Source organism: Strongylocentrotus purpuratus, unplaced genomic scaffold (genome assembly GCF_000002235.5).
Source record: "Strongylocentrotus purpuratus isolate Spur 01 unplaced genomic scaffold, Spur_5.0 spur5_scaffold_21, whole genome shotgun sequence".
NCBI lineage: Eukaryota > Metazoa > Echinodermata > Echinoidea > Camarodonta > Strongylocentrotidae > Strongylocentrotus > Strongylocentrotus purpuratus.
In genome coordinates, this window is record NW_022145607.1 from 13318872 (window position 1) to 13340169 (window position 21298).

A 21298-nucleotide genomic window follows, 5' to 3' on the forward strand; every position below is an offset into this window, starting at 1 on the left:
TTGATTAAAGCAATATAAAATGCAAAGTGATATATGGAAAGTATGTATGTCTAATTCGTTAATGTATACGAACATGTACTTCTGTCCAAACTATTCACAAAAGAAACCACAGTATTCAAAACAAATAAACGAGATTTCTTCACTAAAGCAATGTGAAATGCAAAGTGGAAGAAGAACGATTGTATTTACATGTACATGTACGATACTGTTTATCCTCTCCATAATTATGTTATCACGAACGAAATGTGTTTGAACAATACATTGTTACTGAAAAGCGTTCGGTAAGGCGTAACTAACAAGAGGTTAGTTTTGTTCTCCAACCGTTTTTTCAACTCATGATAATTTCCCTTATTGGGTGAAATGTCACAATGTAGGGGTGTATACCAATGTCTAAAAAGTTGTATATTTTCGCCTTGAGGTTTCTCTTTGTAAGCGCCCCTTTTCCCCCGGACGGTGCCCTCTATTGTTGGTGCTCCCCTCACTTTGAATGACGCTCCGCCGCCCCATGGCCTGCTAAAACCCTGAGCTTCCGGGAGCTCCGCCCCACAGTCTCTTCACCAACGAAACTGAAAGAAAAGAAACCACATTCTTTAAATAGATTGTTGTTTAATATGAAGCAAGCTTTGCCTACGTTTTGTAAGATTATACTGTTTTTCTGTGCTATAAAGTACCTTTCTTTATTTTGTGTGTGTGTCGATTTTGAAAAGTTATTGTGGAATAACTATTGTAAGTTTTGAAAAATATCAGTATAATCTAGTCTACAAAGATTGCCCTCAAGTTTTCACAAAATGTACAGTTTTCAGATGTTTGATAACTCTTCAGCTCTCGAAGGAAAATTATTGATAGATGTATGATTATAAAGAATATGAGCTCCATAATTATAAAGCGAGGTATTTGCGATTCTTCCGAGAATATTTTTGAAATAAACATGGTAAACTAAAATTATGTCAGTGTATATACTGAAACTTTATTTGTTTATGTTTGTATAACATTGTTCGATTTCTGTCTTCTGTACATCCTTGTGGTTTATTCTGATCTGCTGAGGGGTTCAATCGTGGGTATGTCTTTATTCATGGATATTCTTCGATTTTGCAACACCAATATCTCTTTTAATGTAGCTTTAGATTGCAGTGGTGTGTAAAGGGTAGTTATCATGGCTTCATCCGATAAACCGTTATCAAACCAAATGAAATTTGTATTCAAATGCGTGTCAGTAGTACTCGTATTGAGTCCCAATGTAGCTTACGTATTCATAAATAACTTGTTAAAGAGGTGTCGTGGTCTAGTGGATAAGAAGGAAGGAATTCCTTGAAAGCTGTGAAAACCGAAATCTGTAGCCCGGCAGTAGTCTGCAAGCACAGACCCTAATTTGACAATTTATCAAAAAATCATTGTGCCTTGGGAGAAGCCTAGCACAGCTACCTACTGGTAGACACGCCCTTAAGACTAAAACAACAACAACAACAACAACAATGTTTGTGTCAAGGAGCAACTATAGTACATGGCCTATGGTAGTCTTATAGTGCAGACTCTCTTATACGACTGACCAGGGTTTGTGCCTGCGAACTAGCCTAGCAGAGCCGGGGGATATTGAACGCCTCATGATCACCTTGAGTGATGAATATGATACCATTATCATACCTGTTTGTAGTACGTCTGAATAGGAGCTGCCTGTTGTCAGTGTATTATTGTGTTATTTGTTTGTATTGGGAGACAAGAGGGATCACAGACGAAATAATATGTGAAGTTATAGGACAGACTGATGTCTGAATACGTCTGTTTGTTATTTTGTTGTGGAAGGGGGGGGGGGGGGATTGGTAAGTGTTGTTGCCAAATAATATCATTATCTTATCGACGGTGTCAGTTGGAGAAGCAGGGATTCATTTAGTTAATATCTGGGTCATGTCAATTACTTAGACTCTTTCTCTTTAAGAGCTGTCTCACAGAGCTTTTCGAGTCCATTTATTTTGAGAAGAGAGAGAGAGTGAGAGGGAGACAGACATAGATATGGAGAGTGGGAAAGAGAGAGAGAGAGAGAGAGAGAGAGTGAGAGAGGGAAAGAGAGAGAGAGCGTTTGTGTGTGTGAGAGAGAGAGAGACATACAGAGAGAGAGAGAGAGAGAGATACATAGAGAGAGAGAGAGAGAGAGGTAGGGAGAGGGGAAAGTTTTGAACGTATCTTGCTTTGCCGTATGAAATCATTTTTTATTTTAAATACCTCAACATGCATTTGCTATCAAAAAGAGAAAATAATGTTTTAACAACCCTTATTTGCTTTAAATTATGCGATAAATTTGTTGATGGATTATTTTGTATCAAAATTTTTTTTATTCGAGAATGAAATAAATGCAAATTGAATATGGATAAACGCAGAGGTCACGATCCAATAATTTCTTTGTTGTTGTGGTTTTGGAATACCCTAGCAATGTGACCTAGATATATTATGATAATTGGAGATCTCCTCACATTATAGAGCTTGAGCATTATAAGTATTCTTTATCTCTCTTTCTCAATCATCAGTCATGAAAGATCAAAGTCAACCTCTCAACTCCCAGTAAGGGAAAGAGAGAGTGAGTGAGAGGGGGAAAGAGAGAGAGAGAGAGGGTGTGTGTGTGTGTGTGTGTGTGTGTGTGTAAGAGAGAGAGAGAAAGAGAGAGAGAGAGAGGTAGGGAGAGGGGGAGAGAGATAAAGACTTTTGAACGTTTTGAACGTATTTTGCTTTGCCGTATGAATTCATTTTTGATTTAAAATGCCTCAACATGCATCTGCTGTCAAAAAGAGAAAATAATGTAAAACAAAAGCTTATATGCTTTACATTATGCTATGAATGCTATTGGAACTACGCTTCTACAAGGCCTACGGGATTTTAAAAAAAAACCGGTCGATTAACATTACACATTTTCTGCGTCACAAGGCGAAAGTGGCGCCCTCCACCTCACCAAGGGCGCAAAAATTGCGGTGGCCAGGGGGAGAATTTGTCACTGAAGCTATCAATTTTCGATATGAAAACCATACTAGAAACCCCTATCTAGGATGAATTTCGTTTTTATGACAAACAAACTATCAGTAGGTATAGCACACCAAAAATAAGTACAACAAACACATGTTATCTGATGATTGCAAATGATCAAGCTTTATGAAAGCTTCAAAAAAAAAAAAAAAAACAGAATTGAAATCGGTCAATGCGTTGTGATTTTATACATTTTTTTGATATCGCAAACTTACCGAAAAACCTGCCAGAAATGGTCAAATTGGCAAAAATGGCAAAATTCGACAAAGATGACAACCTAATTCATCCCTTTCATGGACACAAATAATAAATTAAATTATCAGACACTAAAGTATCATCTTTGTGGTAACAAATACAAAAAAGAAAATTCATATACCTATTACCGTTTTGAAAACAGAAGCCAACAAAATAAGTTATTTTGGCCATTTTTGCGTATCTGCAGATATGAAAAAGTTGTGAAAATAACCAAGTCCGCCTAATAATCAAATCAAAACCGAACATGATACAGCAGTGAAACCTATGTATATCAGTCAGGTATGGAAATATATTTCATTTGAAATATTAAAAAATCATAAATATTCATCAAATATGCAAATTAGGTAATTTCAGCTAATTATATATTCGCGCACTCATTATGCAAATTATGAAAGTCAAACCGTTCATTTTTTTGGCATTTTTAAAATCATATATTCGTAGATCATATTTACACTAAATATTAACCTTAAATTCCAAATATTTTTGCAATGCCAATAAAATATGGCGATGGAAATTACTTGGATCATTGTCACAGCTATTTCCTCATATGTTTCACAAATTATTCAGAAAAACCAGTTATATGATAAAAAAATTGCAGGTTTTCAGCTACATCACAATATATTTGTATTTTTAAAAGAATTGAGGATTTATGACGATTTTCCGAGAAACCATTCAACAGGCCATAACATTCCACACAGACTGAATTTCAGAGTATCAAAAAGTTTGGTGACCCCAATACAGTTGTGGCTACCTTCAGTGTAAACAACAAATTGATACTCTTTTCACACTTGTTTTGCTTAACCCCATACTTTGCTTAGCCCCGTACTATCCTTAACCCCGGACTATCTTTTTTGGCTTTTCTCACTGCAATTCCTTAGCCCCGTACTAGCCATGACCATGGAATTCATTAATTCGCTTCACTGCGTAGTCCCGGACTATTTTCGTTTCTGTTCTCATTCATATTTTGCTTGGCACCGCAATTGCGGAGTTAGCCCACTTTGGTAAATACGAGTCTGAACAGAAAGTGGAATAGGCTTAACCCCGTACTATAGGTAAGGCTAAGACCCCCCTTCAACTCCACCTATAGTACGGGGTTAAGCAATTTTTGCCAGTGTGAAAAGAAAGTTGAATAAGCTTAACCCCGGACTATAGGTAGGGCTAAAACCCCCTTTACTGTTTTCACACATGAGGATATTGCATTTTTTGTAGGGGAGTTTTATACATTGAGGTGCATTTTCACCACGCAGAATAACAACGCGAGTCAATGGGCGATCAGCGGGCCATGTCACACATGGCTGAAAAGACAATATTCTAATTAAATAATTTAACATATTAGTGGATATTAGTGGATATTGCACTACTTCTCCCACGAAAACTCAATTTACAATATGTGTTAAATAGTAAATGTACAAAAGATGATATGAAGTTTTGTTTAAAGAATATAAAAATGCCCCAATATTACAAGAATATGGTATATACTTGGTTTGACTTTAAAGGGATCCGGTAACTTTGTCTCAGATTCTGAAATAAAATTATGGATTTAGCTCATGATGCAATGATTATTATGAAACTTTAGGTCAGTCAGGAACCCCATGACTTTTACAAGCCGATCGCCTGTCTGATTATCAAGATATTTATGATTGGAATTACAAATTTTGAAAACCGTTCGCCTGACGGTGTTCATAACACTACAGTCTATTGGGGAAAACGAGTATGGTAAAACCGGTCACTCAAAGATTTTTACTTTTTTGAGGCACTTCTTGATCATTTTGAAGCGCATTTTTTTTTAGGGCTTCAATATTACACCATATCACAGACACTGATAACACGTAGGGCCGTGTATCTCAGATTTAACATTGTTAAACGATCCCTTTAAAGAGATAGTAGAATGTAAGACGCCAATTGATTTACAATGTACTAATGTTAGAAGTGAAAACATATGGTTTAACTCAAATATAAGAGATCATAACAAAAATGTATTATTTATTAAAAAATGGTTCGATGTAGGTCTTTTGAAAATTAATGATGTCGTAAAAAACTCTAGATTTATGTCTTTGAGAGAAATTGAAAAAAGATTTGAGAAAAAACATGCTTCTTTGTTTCAAGAATATTATATCATAGTAAATGCAATTCCCAAAGTTTGGAAACAGAATATGTTAAAACAGGTACATGTATATGATGCGACACGAGAAGAAAATGAAGGTGTCATGAAAAATGTTTTAATGAATGTTAACACTAAACGAAAGTCGAAGTTGTTTTACTCTACGTTGTCTATTCATTCAATTGTTAGACCTCCAATAGAAGAGAAATGGGAAGAAATGTTAAATAGTACAGAACAAATCGACTGGAAAGTCATATGGTCATTTAATTTACAAGCAATGAAGGAAAACAAAATATCAGAATTCAATTCTAAGTTATTACACAACTTATTACCAAATAGGTATAATTTATTTAAATGGAAATTGTGTAACAATCCCTTATGTTCATATGATAATCAATTACACGACAATCTCCATTTATTTGTAAAATGCAAGCACACAAGATTGTTTGGTTAAAATTTGGAGACATAATTCAAAAACTTTACAATGTTAATTTTTCTTTTGACAAGTTCGTTTTAATTGAAGGTTATAACTCGAAAAACAAAATATTTAAAAGTTTAAATTTTCTTATTATATATGCAAAATACGCAGTTTATTCAACATTTATGCAAGCAGAAAATCGCAAACTCATGTTTCATGAAGTCTCTATTCTTTGTATTTTCAAAAGACTAATCCACAATCGATTAAAGATCGAAAGGAACTGTAAAACAAAAAAGCTATGCATTTTTGAAAACACTGTTATTCAAGTAAACGAAACATGTTTTATAGGTTTTCCCGCCCAACTTCGTAAACTCAGCATCCGAATTAACGTTACGTTCATTCAAGTTCGTGCGAAATTGAATGACTATGTAGATCAACATTCAAAAAGCTAATTGCGTCATTCAATTTGATTTAGTAGCATGCGATTTCATACTCTTGTCACGGAGACGTGCAAAATGAGCATTCAATTTAGAAAAGCGTGCAAAGAGCATTCAAATTCGCGCCGGACAAACGGTGGTATGTCTTCGTGCATTTAATTTCGTGATTAGGCATACATTTGTGTCATTAGTGCATTGCTTTTCATTTGATGTTAATTTGTCACTTAATATACTTCTGTTTGAATAATTTTATGCAAAGTTTACTTGGAGAAATGACATGCGTATTCGTTATGTCATTACACAGGTAACTGTCCCCAGAGAAGGTGCACATTTTTTTTACTTCTCTTCTAAGCACAAGATCTTGGACAGATGTAGAGTTCAGGTTTAATAGACATGGACGTGATGTAAAACAAAATACAATGATGAATAAAGAAAAAGATGTTAAATGAAAAGAAAGAAAAATCACCTACTCAATCAAGATTGATAAAAAAAAAAACGTTTACAAAATAACCCCTAAGGCATTTATAATGAAACATAATTTATGAAGATATGAATAAAGTGATGTTTCGACAAAAATAAAGAATGTCGAAAGAATGCAATTTAAATATATCAGACAAATAAGAAGATTTTATAATGTGAAATCATGTTAGAAAAGATCATAGAGAAAAAGAATAAATAAATGAACATGAAATACTGAATATCCGAATAAACATCGAGGCTCATACTATGATTATGAGGTCTAGTTTTAATTTGAATGACCCGATTGCGAAAGAGGTTGCCCATAGACGAAAATGAAACCGCAATTAACCAAAGAATTCACCTCCCATTCAACATTGGCGAAATTGAATGACCCTTACGCATTTCCAAATTGATTGAACCAAGCTTAAATTTGAATGTGCATGTTTAGAAAATTCGGTGACTCAAAACAAAATTGAATGCAACAAGTTTAAAAATGAAACAGGGGAGCAACGAGTGGAGAAAATTTGCTCGAACATCAATGCACGTTAATGAAATTGGTTGCTGCCTTTACGAAATTGGCCGGGAAAACCTATATTTGAATTATGTTAAGATGCTTCGATGTTATTTCAATTGATTGTGTATGATTGTTTGATTTGTTCAAATGCATATATTTATCAATAAATTCATTTTACAAAAAAAATAAAAAATAAAAAAAAATTAACATATTTCCCACATGCCTATAACAACGAAACTACACTTAATTGTAGTTAAAGGTATGCTTGAAATATATGTGAAATAAAAAATAAAAATATTGTTTAGTTTTTTAAAAAATAAATTTACAAAAATTGCTATTTTTACCAACTGACTGCTGTTGTGTGTGTGTGCATGGGGCAGCATGTGTGCACAGGCATTGTAACTAAACTATCAGTGTAGCCAATACCAATTTGCATTGAACTATTTTTTGTCAATGTTAATTTGGCGCCCCTCTAATAATCTTAAGTCGCTAAACCACACCACATCAGACTTGGGCCCCTCCCCTGGCCAAAAAACAGGTATATTTAACCTTTGTTTAAAATAAAACAAGAAGACGGGGCCCCTCCCCCTGGCGCAAGGGGGATGGGGGGGGGGGGGGTGTTGAATCGGCGCTAAATATTTTCTCATAAATTTGGAATTTAGAAGAAAAGAGTAGTGCTCCTTTGATACCCCCCCCCCCCCTTATTCACCGGCTGGCTGATTCGGCGCTTAACATTTTCTCACGAATCTGGCCCCCTATTTGGATTTTAAACTCACATATCCCTGGATAGACGTATGTGTAGTGGTATAGTCAGTGGCGGATCCAGGGGGGGGGGCGAAACGGCCGCGGCCCCCCCCTATTGGCGGCGCAAACGGAAGAAAAAAAAGAGGAAGAAAAAAGAGAAAAAGAGAAAGGAGAAGAGGAGGAAAAGAAAGGAGAAGAGAAAAGAAAGGAGAAGAGAAAGGAAAAAAGAAGAGAAAGGAAAAGAGAAGAGAAAAGATAAAGAACAAAGCCCCCCCCCCCCCCCTCCCTCCCGGAGGGACCGAATTTGTGTTCCCAAAATTTCAGATAAAGAGGTACTTTTCACGCAACAAAGTCCAGCCCGTAATACACAAAAATCCGGCCCGTACTGACTTTACACACCGGAGATAGAGGGGTGCTTTCAAAGAGAGGGAACATACATGTGCGTACCTTAGATAACACTGAGTGGGTGGGGGTGGGTGGGGGTGGGGGGGGGGTGGGAAAAAGAAAAGTCGGGTGAGAAAGGGGGAAAGACAAGGAAATGGGACTAAGTGACAGTAACGACGAATGAGGGAAAACTGTAATCGGGAGATTTGGGGTCATTCCAGAAGGCATGGCAAACGTCATTGAATAGAGGGGGGCCGGGCCGGTGTCGTGGCGTTATGTGTCTTAGCGAAATCACGTCTGTACAGACGCATATCGCCAGGCGATATGCGTCTTAGAGACGCGTCTCGCCGCATTCCACCGGTGATGTGCGTCTCCTAGATCGGCGATATGAGTCTGCGATTGGCGAAAAGTGTCCACTCGATTTGTTAACGTTTATTTTCAGAAAAACCTTAAAACAAAAAGTTTGGCGTATTATTTAGTTGTTTTTATGTTTGAAGTGTTATGTTTTTATAATGGGACGTTGCAAAAAATGTTGAGTTGCAATCGATTGCAAATAACTCATATTTTGCAACTATATCAAACGAAATCTCTACATTAAAACAAAATAGCGATATATTTTCAATAATTAAGTTTAATGTCAGTATAACTTAAATGTCAATATATTTCTAATCATCCTCGGGGCAATTATTCACTGCACAGCCATTAATTTAAATCGTTTAACATGTCTACATGCATATTCGGAATACGAGTCTGAATTCTTAAACTGGGCGCGCGAAAATGTACGTACGTACGTACGTCCAGGCCGCGCATATTTTGTTTACACAACTGTTATTAAGCCAGTTTAGTCAAGTACAGGCGCGTACACAGGGGGGGGGGGGGGGGGGGGGGGGGGGGGGTTCCCCCCCCCCCCCGTCCTTTGGTAATTTTCTGTGTGTAAACCCCCCATAACCCCTCTAACCCCCCTTTATTTATTTATTTATTTTTTGTATATAAAAAAAAAAAATTATTCCCATGGCTGACCTAAAAAAGGTGACCTTACCCCCCCCCCCCCAAGGGAGTAAAATTGTCTTATAAATTGTCGGCAGGGGCGGCGATCCCAGGGGGCGGGGGACACGTCCCCCCGGAAATCCGAAAAAGTGCAAAAAATTAATAGCAAACAATGACTAAAGACTGCAACACACTTATAAGCTCTGGAGGGCCCAAGAGTACAGCGTTTAGACTAATACAAATGAAAAAAAATATTCTCGCTCGTTCGCTATAGCATCCCTTAATATCCTTCAAAACATACAAGTAAATATTGTAGAAAATCTATATTCCATTGGTATCACGTAAGCACAGTTTACACTGTATATTTACAAGATTAAGAGTTATAGAAATAGATCAGTGCTAGTGTGCTACAAAAATGAATATTCCGCTTGCTCTTTTCAGTAAGGAGTAATACAAGATATTAAGGGTATATATTTGCCAGGCTGATAATTTAACATCGGTAGAGCAGTGGTCTTGTAATCCGGTGACCCGGGTTCGAAACCAAGTCAAGGCGCTAGTGCCCTTTTGGAAGGCATTATTCCTCATTACTAGGCCCCTCGGAGAGGACCTAAAGCCGTCGGCCGTCTGGTTACTTACTAACAAAACAAGCATTTATGCTTTCTTAGCAGTCAGGTAAAATACCCGCCACCAGGCTGATATTTGCCATTTCAACTCCCATAGCTATATCAATATACATGTATATGACAGAGGTCTAGAGTGGGAAATAGAAATCCCATCCATGCCCAAGTTTCGTACTGATACTAAAATTTCCCTCCTAAACTGATATTTACAACCCTTCGGACTACCCACAAGTTACCAGCAAAGTAAAAGAGGTATATTGATTGGTTTTATAATATAGTTTTGCTATAAAGTAAAGTAATTTTTTAATACAACAAAACTTCAAAAACCTGTGAGGGGGTAGTCAGTGCCGTCACCTTCGCCCTTCTCGTTCACAATGCTCCATCGCCCCTAGCACTGGCGTACTGATGGGGGCTTGGGGCAGTTGCCCCCCCCCCCCAAAAAAAAAAGAAGAAGATTCAAACGTATATCTCACTTTTTTGTAAATTATACTGTCGTATTCGTTTATGGAAAATTCCCAAATTTACAGTCAGCCAAAAATATGCTTATTTAGAAGCCTACGTGTCAAGGCCCGCGGATCGGGAGGCTCGCCCCCCCCCCGCCCCCTCACTTTTTTGAAAAAGTGTCGCAATATATGCTCGTCTGACCGTAATTAAATACCTAAAATCCTGAGCTTACGGGGATCCACCCCTTGGGTCCTACAATGGACCCTATAAGGCGGGCCCCTGGATGCTTATCTGACCGTAATTAAATGCTTAAAACCCCCGAGCTTCCAGGGGCTCTGCCCTTGGACCCCAGTAAGGGCCATAAAGAGGGCCCCTATATGCTCATTTGACCGTAATTAAATGCGTAAAACCCCTGAGCTTTAGGGGGCCCCTTGACCCCACGTCAATTAACGACCTGACAGTGTCACAAATAAGGTATTAAAATATGCTTATCTTACCGTAATTAAACGCCTAAAACCCCTGAGCTTCAGGGGGTCCACCCCTTGACCCCCTTTGTAAAAAAATGGGTACTATATACTACTAGCCCATGGACTGTGGCCTAAAATGGACGTTTACTAATATCCTTCAAAATGTACGAGTAAATATTTTAGAAATATGTATTCTGTTGGTATCACGTAAACACAGTTTACATTGTATGTGTACAAGATTAGGACTTATAGAATAAGATCTGTGGTACAAAAATGAATATTCAGCTTGCTCTTTTAAAAAGTCCCTTCCTGCCTACTTACTAACATTTACCTAATATATATTTACAACCCTTCGTAATGCACACTAGATACCGACAAAGTAAAATTGAAGTGTGAAAAAAGTATATTGCTTGTAATTTTTATACTATAGTTTTGCTAAAGAATGTGATTTTGTAATACAACAAACCTGTGAGGGGGTAGCAAAGAGCTATATAATAAGACTTATCATATAGCTCTATGGGGGTAGTCACTTCCGTCACCTCCTCCCCGTTCACTGGCGTACTGATGGGGGGGGGGGGGGAACCAGTAACCACCCCCCCCAATAAAATCAAACATGGTTTATTTCTAATTTGATACCAGCAATTTACAAATGCTGCTAAAATGGCATTATATTCCCCTGAAATCCCGGGGCTCTACCCCATGGACCCTTCCGAGGGCCCTAAGGCGGCCCCTAGATGCTCATCCGTCTGATCGTAATTTCATGCCTTAAAACCCTGAGATTCTGGGGGCGCCACCCCCTAGGCCTCACTCCAAATTAGTGACCTGCCAGTATCACAAATAAACCTTATCAAAATGCTCATCTGACCGTAATTAAATGCCTAAAGAACTCCTGAGCTTCATCGGGCTCCGCCCATGACTCCCGCCGGGGCTTTGCCCCTGGACCCCACGCCAATTTAAGCTTTTTGCTTCGCTCGCTTTGCTCTACCTGATCGTAAATACTTGAACCCCCCCCCCACACACACACACACACACACACCCAAACGTTTCTGCTCATTACGCCACTGGCCCCTCTTGCTCACTACGTTCCCTCGTCCCTCGCATTTCGTCCGTCGTCCCCCCCCCCCTGGTCATGAAAAGAAATCGCCGCCCCTGATTAAGATTGTAGAAGCCCTAATTGATTGGAGAGCCAGCCAGCTAGCTTAAATATATCTTCTTTTCTGTCGTCGTGTATTTCTTTGTTTTACCTTTGATCTATCCTCTTCTCTTTATTTATGGATTTCCCTGTTTTTCCTGCTTCATATCCTCTCCCCCGCCCCCCCCCCCCCCCCACTCCGGGGTCCGAATGACCGCATGCGTGTTACCAACATGTCCGGTAAAGGGGTACTTTTCACGCACCAAAGTCCGGCTCGTACATACACAAAATTGACTTTACACACCGGACTTAGGGGGTGTTTTCAAAAGGAGGGAACACGCATATGCGTACCCTAAATAACACTGAGTGTGGGGGGGGGGGGGGGGGGGTCCTCTCCACTCTCCTTATGTATTTCTTTGTTTTCCCTTTTCTATTATCTTCAATTCCCTGGGTGTACGTGCTTTATACACATGTACAATATAGCTGCTGGTGATTGTAAGCGGTGTGCGTTGATGACTCTTTCACCAGAGCACTTCTAGGATTTTTTTTCGCAAAAATAGCCAAACAGTTGTGTAAAAAAAAGTATGCGCGTCCAGGGCGCGTCTTATTTTTTTGTACCACGGCGAGCCCAGATTCCAGTATGAACTCATTTTCATACATAACAAGTTGCGAAAGCTTGCAAAGAGGTCACAAACAATTGGACTATTATTGCTTTGCTTCACTATTTATAAAGGAAAAAAAACTAAATAAACTGAGATTCCAACCTTTACGTCAACTCCAAAGTTCTATTAGTAACACGCTGTCTTTACCGATTGAAATGACGATGAGTTGATGACAGATTGATTTGTATAACTAGATTTGTAATACTTGTTTTGAACAAGTATAGGTGGGCTGTTTCAATTAAAATTTAAAGGGCACATTTGTGATAGCTTATTGTCTCAGCTTCAACATACTCGAAGCTCAGCAAAACGAAGCTAAAACGACAGATATATTGCTCGCGAAAGACGGGAATGAAGAATCCAGTTTTGAGATAAGGTCATGTCCCATAGAGAATACACGCAAAATGTGAAAAATTGACATGCCTCCTTTTATCGCAAAAATACGCCATGATGCCTTTGTCAAAATGAAGAATAATAGTATTTGTAGAAAATTGTCTCAGCTAAAACATATCAAAATTTGGAAGAAAATCGATCAATATTTACAGAGATACTATCAATTTTCCATAAATATGCTGACGTCATAATATGCAAATTGGAATTTTGAGTTCGGAGGCCATTTTGATGACGTCAGAAGTTAATTGAGGGTCAAATGAGACATGAAAAAATATCTCCGAATCATACTCTATTAAAATATGAAACAAAATTGGGGTCACCTTGCATCCTAAAGAGCTACAATGGATTTTGTATAGGCATGTTTTTGCCCATATATGCTATGTATTACAAGAGCTCGCGCGAACGGAAATTTTTGTTAAACGGTCGATCATTCCGTTATTAATAATCATAAAGAGACAAATATGGTATCAATTTGTTTGTAAATATATGTGGAATATTATGAAAGAAAAAAAAATGGCGATTCTATGTTGTGCAATAGTTTTACGCGCGAAAACGCGCACGCATGCGCGTGTGCGCGATTTTTTTATAAAATGCTTAGAATGGCCTAAAACGTATGCAAAATGATTTTGAGACGATTTTGAGCTTTTCGAAATTTTGCGCGCGCATTGACGCGCGGACGTACGCGCACGCCCGCGTTATTTGACCTGAAATTGACCGGACGGATATTGACCTTGATCATGATAAATATGAATGAGAAATACCTTTTGGTTATGAAGATATGATCATGAGGTGTTTTTCGTAAAATTTTACAAAATGGCGCCTAGATGACGTCATCAGTAAAGGTCAATGTTGAAAACATATGTACATATGCCTATACATGTGTGCCAAATTTGAAGGCATTTGATTGAGCCATTTTCAAGTAATCGTGCTTACAAAAAAGTGGTTAGATGTAAGAAACATAATTCTAAAAATGAATTCTAACGAAATTATAAGGTGTTCTGTACGTTATACAGCCCACCTGATTAGTATCACCCTATTAACTACCCTACCGGATTCCACGTGCGCATGCGCTGGCTTCCTATGCGAATGCGCATTCGCCGGTTTCCCTCGCGAGCTCAATCTGGGCTCGCCTTGGTACGAAAAATAAGACGCGTTCAGGCCAGGGCCAACGCAGCTAGCTAGTGAATGTTAACCATGTGTTAGATCATCATGGATGCTGTCAGGCAGTACTTGATCAGTGGGGTTTACCCTGACACTTTCTCCTAATTAAACCAGAAAAGATCATTAAGACAAAAGGCGGGCAATTTTCGAATAGGCAGCGACGGGATTAAGCTATTATAATTTTCGAAAACATAAATGCAATAGTGATGGTCGTGAGGCAATGTTAACTAAAGAGGAACAGGACCGCATCTTGCGTTGTGTCTTCACTAAGTGGGTCTTGTCTTTTTGTGCATGCTACGTGTCTTCAAAACAATTGTATCATCTAACTTGAAGTATAATATAATGACTGGGCTTTCTGAGAGCAAGTTTGACCTGGCCGGGCCGGGGGCGGGGGGGGGGGGGGGCGTAACATCTAGGCCACGGAAGGTCCATTCAACGCAAAAGTTTTACTGGATAATCACTTGCATTTAAATAATAGCGCTACAAATTTGCTACTCTACTGAATTATAATTCATGCAAATTTGGTATTCTATTTTTAAATATTCATTGAGAGAGAGAGAGAGAGAGAGAGAGAGGGGTTGAGTACCGTATACGAGAGGAAAGTTAAAAGGTGAGGAGAACCATGAAGGACAACCACCCCGATGACAATTACCCCCACCCCCCCGGAAACTTACCACCCTTTTCATTATAGGGGAAGTCAGTCTCCACAAGACTCTTCACAAGTATACATGAAGTATTAGTGATAATCAATACCATGGAAAACAACATTACACAAAATAATTGTATGATACTTTAAATATGAATATTTTATATAGAACATAATAAATAATGAATTCGTGCATCCTGGAACATTAAGAAAAGCGAAAATTATGCACGCTAGATAATTATTAATATAAATGTAAAGGGAGAGAAAGAGAGAGAGAGAGAGAGAGAGGGGGGGGGGGGGAGGGGGGAGGCGGTAAATAGAGAGTGGAACAAGGAAAACAAAAGTGGTGGGGGTAAACAGATGTGAGCACTGATACGAGAGGAAAGATAAAAGGTGAACAAAATAGAGTCGGCAGTGAGAACGAGAGAGAGAGAGAGAGAAGATAAAAAGAAAGAGAGAAAAGTAATGGTATACTGACATAAAAATAGAGAAGGGAGAGCCCGAGAGGGATGAATGAAAAGATAGATGAACTGGAGGAAGACCAGGGTTTGTGTGAGAGAGAGACTGGAGATATGCACACTTTAAGTCGATTTTTAAGTTGTAGAACGCATTTCGCCAGTGGACTGATTTCGCCGTGATATACGCGGCGATATGCGTCCGACCCAAGACACATATCGCCGAAGACGGACGTGTATCGCCAACCAATTTTCGGCGTTCTGTGTCTTAGGACACAGAACATCACCCGGTCACTCTGGCCCCTGACACCGGTGAAACACCGAAGCGCCGTGAGCAACTTGTATGGTGGATATGTGCGCTATATAATTATCAAGTAGTATTATTATTAATATTATGTAATGCTATAGGATATGGAATAGCAATTTACTCTTTAGGGACGTTTGAAACATGTAGTTGATTTCACAGTTGATTTCACTTTGTTGTTTTCACTGTTGATTTCACATTGTTGTTTTCACTGTTCGCAGTGCCAACGGCTGTGTATTATTATTACATGGCCCTGGGAAGCGGGGGTGCCGGGGGTGCTGCAGCACCCCCTGCAATTTTTTTTCGTATGATATATTTAATGTATATCATTATATGCTTCGTTTACAAAATTGTCACACGGCCGTCAGCCACAAATGAAGATTAGAAAGAAAAAAATTATAACGTTTCTTTCACAAAATCCTATAAAATGTATCCCTCGAAGAGAATTTTTTTTTTTTAATAAAAAAAAAAAAAAAAAAAAAAAATTGTCCCAATTGGGGACCCCAAAATGACAGACCTCCCCCCCCCCCCCAATACCGATGGACAAAATTTTCAAATTATTTGACACACACAAACAAAAATGCCCTCTCCCCCCCCCCCCCCCCCCCCCCCCCCCCCCCCCCCCCCCCCCCCCCCCCCTCTGCTTATTCAGTGCCTGGCTAAGTCGTTGCGAAATTTTTGGGACCAAACAAAAAAATATATATATATGTCCTCTAACCCCCCGCTTATTCAGCGGCTGACTGAGTCGTTGCGAAAATAATTTCGCAGTATATATATCTCAGCGGCCCCGGTGAAAAGATCGTTCCCAGGGCCCTGTATTATTACTCATATATGTTCATCGCCTCTACAAGGCTATTTGAATAAACAAAAGCTTTAATTGTTAGGCTTCCTGGAATAAGTCTCAATTGATGTTTAGAAATTTCTGTTTGCACCCAGTAGACCCCGCTGGTTCGAGGACAAAAGAAAATTCTGACTTTTTCAATAACAATATCGAAAACATGATAATAATTTACTGGGTGAAAAGTCAATAGTTTTTTTCACAGCAATAAACATCATAGTCGTGGTTAATTTTTGTACGTGGCACTACGTGGCAAAGACATATCAGATAGTTTCATTAACACCAGGTTTACAATTTTAAAGAAAATTGAATTTAAATCCTTGACCATGATCTCTTATTCTTTCTCTCTCACTCTATTTCTCTCTATCTTTCTCTTTCTCTCTTTCTCTCTCTCTCTCTCTCTCTCTCTTTCTTACAATACAATTCAGAAAATGCATGTGCCCTTTTGACCCCCCTCCCCTCGGAGCTTCGTCACTGACTCTTATTCCGGACCGTAAATCTTACAATTTAACACGTTTAAATGTACAGGTAACCTTGCACAAGTCGAAACCTCTTGGGACCACATAAATATATTAGACTAATAAGAGGTAAATAACATATGTTTTGCATTATCTGGTTGAAAAAGTTGTATCAATTTATTCAAGGTTAACTACAAAACAGATGTGTAGTATAAATTAGGAATAGGTTAAAGATGACCCCCCCCTCCCCCTCTAAAAATAAAAACAAGTGCCGTATGTAGACAAACCCCCCAAAATGTATAGACTCCTTATGACAAAAAAGTTAGTGTGGAGCCCCGCACATATGCAGGTTCCCAAACTATTTTGTTCATAGGCGGTCATGATTATAATTCTTTAGGGTTTGTATATGTTGAGGGCCCACGCTCAAATTTCAAAATTGTTGGGTTCAGAGCTCAATGTGGGGGCCATCTGTATGATAATCTTGTTTTTAGAAGTCTCGAGCCGCGGATTCAAAGTTAAACGTTAAGAACAGCCCCTGCGGTCATCACTCTTTAGTGAGAAATTTGAAAAAGGGCACAATATTTTGGATGTCTTACGGTAGGGCCGCTTCACAACTCTTAATTTTTCCCTTCATTTGGATTCAGCTCATACCAAATCGCTTGTGCTTGTATTTGAACTCATGTTGGTAGTAATCATGGACAGGGGCGGCAATCCTTGGCCCGATAGGGGGACACGTCCCCCAGGAAATTTATAAAGATAGCTAAAAAGAAATATAAAGGAAAGAACGCACATATTGGGCTTAGGGATTTTCTAGAATGCATAATTTCAGCATTCAAAATTGCAAAATCTCGCTTGGTCGCTACGCCCCGGCCCACAGTGGGCCAGGGAGGAACCAAAGTGCGCCAAAACTCATGTTTGGGGATTTGTTTTTTATAAATCCAGAGGAAATGTTTGGATTTCCAGGGATTTTCGCTTAAATTTTATTACCAACATTTTCTCTAATGTCTAAGCTTTAAGTTGATACCAGATTTGGCTGCCCGATTCTGCCCGTTATTATGTTAGAGCCGTTTTCCTTGCAACATTGCCCCGAAAATGTGTTTATTTTGGTCCGCGGTGTCAGAATTAGTGTTACGCGCCCCCTCGCGCCGTGATTTATGACCATGAATCCTTCATGACTCACCCGCGGGCGCATATTCTTTTTACACAACTGTTTAGCCACTTCAGTCAAATATACTGTGCAAACGACTAGAGACAGAGTCTAGCATTACCCTTAGCAGTTCTGTTGGATTATTGCTGGAGCTGTACATGTGCATACTCGTTATTTGTTTCGGGTTAAATCTATCCTCTCTTCTCTTTTATTATGTATTTCTGTGTTCTTCTTCAATCTAACCTCTCCTCTTTTGTCATGTATTTCTTTTTTCCTTCTTTAATCTATCCCTTTTCTCCTTTGTTTATATTTCTTTGTTTTTCCTTCAATCTATCACCCACTGTCCTTCGTTAATGTATTACCTTTGTTCTCCTTAATTCTAACCTCTTCTCTTTTGTTTTATGTATTTCTTTGTTTCTCCTTCAATCTATCCTTTTCTCCTTCGTCATCTATATTTCTTTGTTTTAATCTGATAGATTCCCTTTTTCCTTCTTTATGTATATTTCCCTATTTTTACTTATTTTAGACTAAAATAAGTAAAAATAGGGAAATATACAGAAGAAGGAAAAAGGGAATCTATCAGATTAAAACAAAAATCCAATTGAAACCAATTGAACACCAATTGAAATTTCAATTGGTTTCAATTGGTTCCAATTGGTCTCAATAGGTTTTAACAGGTTTCAATGGGACTTTAATAGGACTTCAGATGGTTTCAATTGGTCCAGATTGGCCCCCATTGGACAAATTGGACCCATTGGCCCCATTGGCCTAGGCCCCATTAGACTTTAATGGGTCCCCAATTGGTTTCAATTGGACCAATTGGCCTTAATTTGGACTTCAATTGGTCCAATTGAAACCAATTTAAATTCCATTAAAGTCTAATAGGGCCAATTGAAATCAATAGAAACCAATAGGACCAATGCTAAATAGAAACCAATTGGACCAATAAAAAAAAATTAGGACCAATAAGACCAATACAAAATAATAGGACCAATAGGACCAATAGAAACCAACAGAAACCAATAGAACCCAACAAATCTAGGCATCTCATGAATATTCATTATCACTTTACACGTGTCACAGAAAAATATTTTTTTCATGATTTGTTAAGCAAATTATGACAATGCACATCAATTTTGTGATTTCTATTTTCCTTCGGCAATTATTAACCAATAGATTATTTTGTCTGATCATGTTACAATTACATTCACGTTTTAGCAATAGATATATTGATTATATGATTACTAACCAAGAAACAACATGCATATTTAGTATATATATGTGTACGAGCCTGTGTCACTGTAAATATAACTCTTGAACTCACTTCAAATGATCTGTGTGATGAAGTTAATGCAAATGAGATTGGAATATACCTAATTGGTGGACAGTTGCCAATATCGATTATGAAGAATCAGTAATTTATCACTGGTTCTTCTAACTGGATCGATTTACCAATGCCCCCATTGAATCCCAATTGGCAATTTGGAGTAAATGGAAAGTGAAACAATGGGTACCCATTGAAACCAATTGGCAATTGGTCCCCATTAAAACCAATTGCCGTGATTTATCCATGGTTGGTGTAAAAGATCTTTTTTCCCTTTCATTTCTACTTACCTAATTGTGTGCTATCACAATCATGATTGTTTCACTTTCCCTTTAAAGCAGGCGCGTAGCTAGGGGCGGTAGGGGCACTAAGAGGACATAGGACGAAAAAGGAGCAGACAAAGAAACATTTTTTAAATTTTGACAAGTCGAGAACAGTACCACGAATCGTCTTCTTTATCTAATAATTAAATGAAATGTCAAAACTTCCGCGCATCGCTCGGGAGGGGGGCAAATGAATTCAGAAAAGCATTGGGAGTCAAGAATGGTAAAACGAATCATCTTCTTTCTCTAATAATTTAATGAAACGTCAAAGCTTCCACGCTTCCACGGGGGAAACTGCATTCAAACAAGGATTAAGAGTCACGAATCGTCTTCTTCAAACGTCAAAGCTTACGCGCTACGCGCGGGCAGGGGGAAACTGAATTCAGACAAGGATTAAGAGTCGAGAATGGTACAAAGAATCGTCTCCTTTCTCTTATAATTTAATGAAACGTTAAGCTTACGTGCAAAGCGCAGGAGGGGGGCTGAATTCAGTCAAGTAATAAGAGTCGAGAATGGTACAACAAATCTTCTTTCTTTAATAATTAATGAAAGGGCAAAGCTTCCGCGCTTCGCACGGGCGAGGGGAAACTGAATTCAGACAAGGATTAAGAGTCGAGAATGGTATACAACGAATCGTCTTCTTTCTCTAATAATTTAATGAAATGTCAAAGCTTCCACGCTTCGCGCGAGAGGGGGGGGGGGGGAACTGCCTTCAAACAAGGATTAAGAGTCGAGAATGTTACAACGAATCGTCTTCTTTCTCTAATAATTTAATGAAACGTCAAAGCTTCCGCTTCGCGCGGGAGGGGGTAAACTGAAATCAGACAAGGAATACGAGTCCAGAATTGTACAACAAATCGTCTTTTTTCTCTAATAATTAATGAAAGGTCAAAGCTTCCGCGTTTCGCGCGTAATGGGGGGGGGGGGGGCGGGGCGGGGGCGGGACAGCGAGCTGCCCGAATATGAGTTTTTGATATCTTTTCTCGTTTATTCTGGTGATAAATAACACTTTCACAAAATACATATTACGCTCAAATTGTTGCTCGCTCGCTTCGCTCACTAGCCGAATTGTGAAACCAGAAAATTACTTTTTTCGGGCAAAAGGCTATAACCCCCCCCCCCCCGCCCCCCAGAGATAAAAATGTCAAAAATTGTACCGGTATGGTGCTTCTAAAATGACCTTGAAAAAACGATCTGCGCAATTTTCAAATTTCCGGCCCCCCCCCCCCCCCCCCCCCTATTGGAAAATCCTGGATCCGCGCCTGGTATAGTTGTACGAATATTGGCCTGCTTGGCCCCCATACTCTTCGACTCTAGCTCACTCAGTCAAAGTCCCGGCCGACAGCAGCAGCACTGTATGTACTGTACGTGTGTTGACTAAAGGCAGCTTGCGACTGAACTGTCAGTCCAATGATTTTCTTGTGAAAACTTTCCTTTAGAAAATGATGATAAAACTTCAGTAAACATGGCCAGAATAATCACAAAAAAGGCGTTGATTTCATACCTCCATTCAAGAAAACTATATAAAAATCGCGGCAATTATGATGGAAATAGTTTGAACGTCGACGGGAAGCCCAGTGTATCTCTCAGGCTTGTGCAGCTACTACAAAGCACATCCT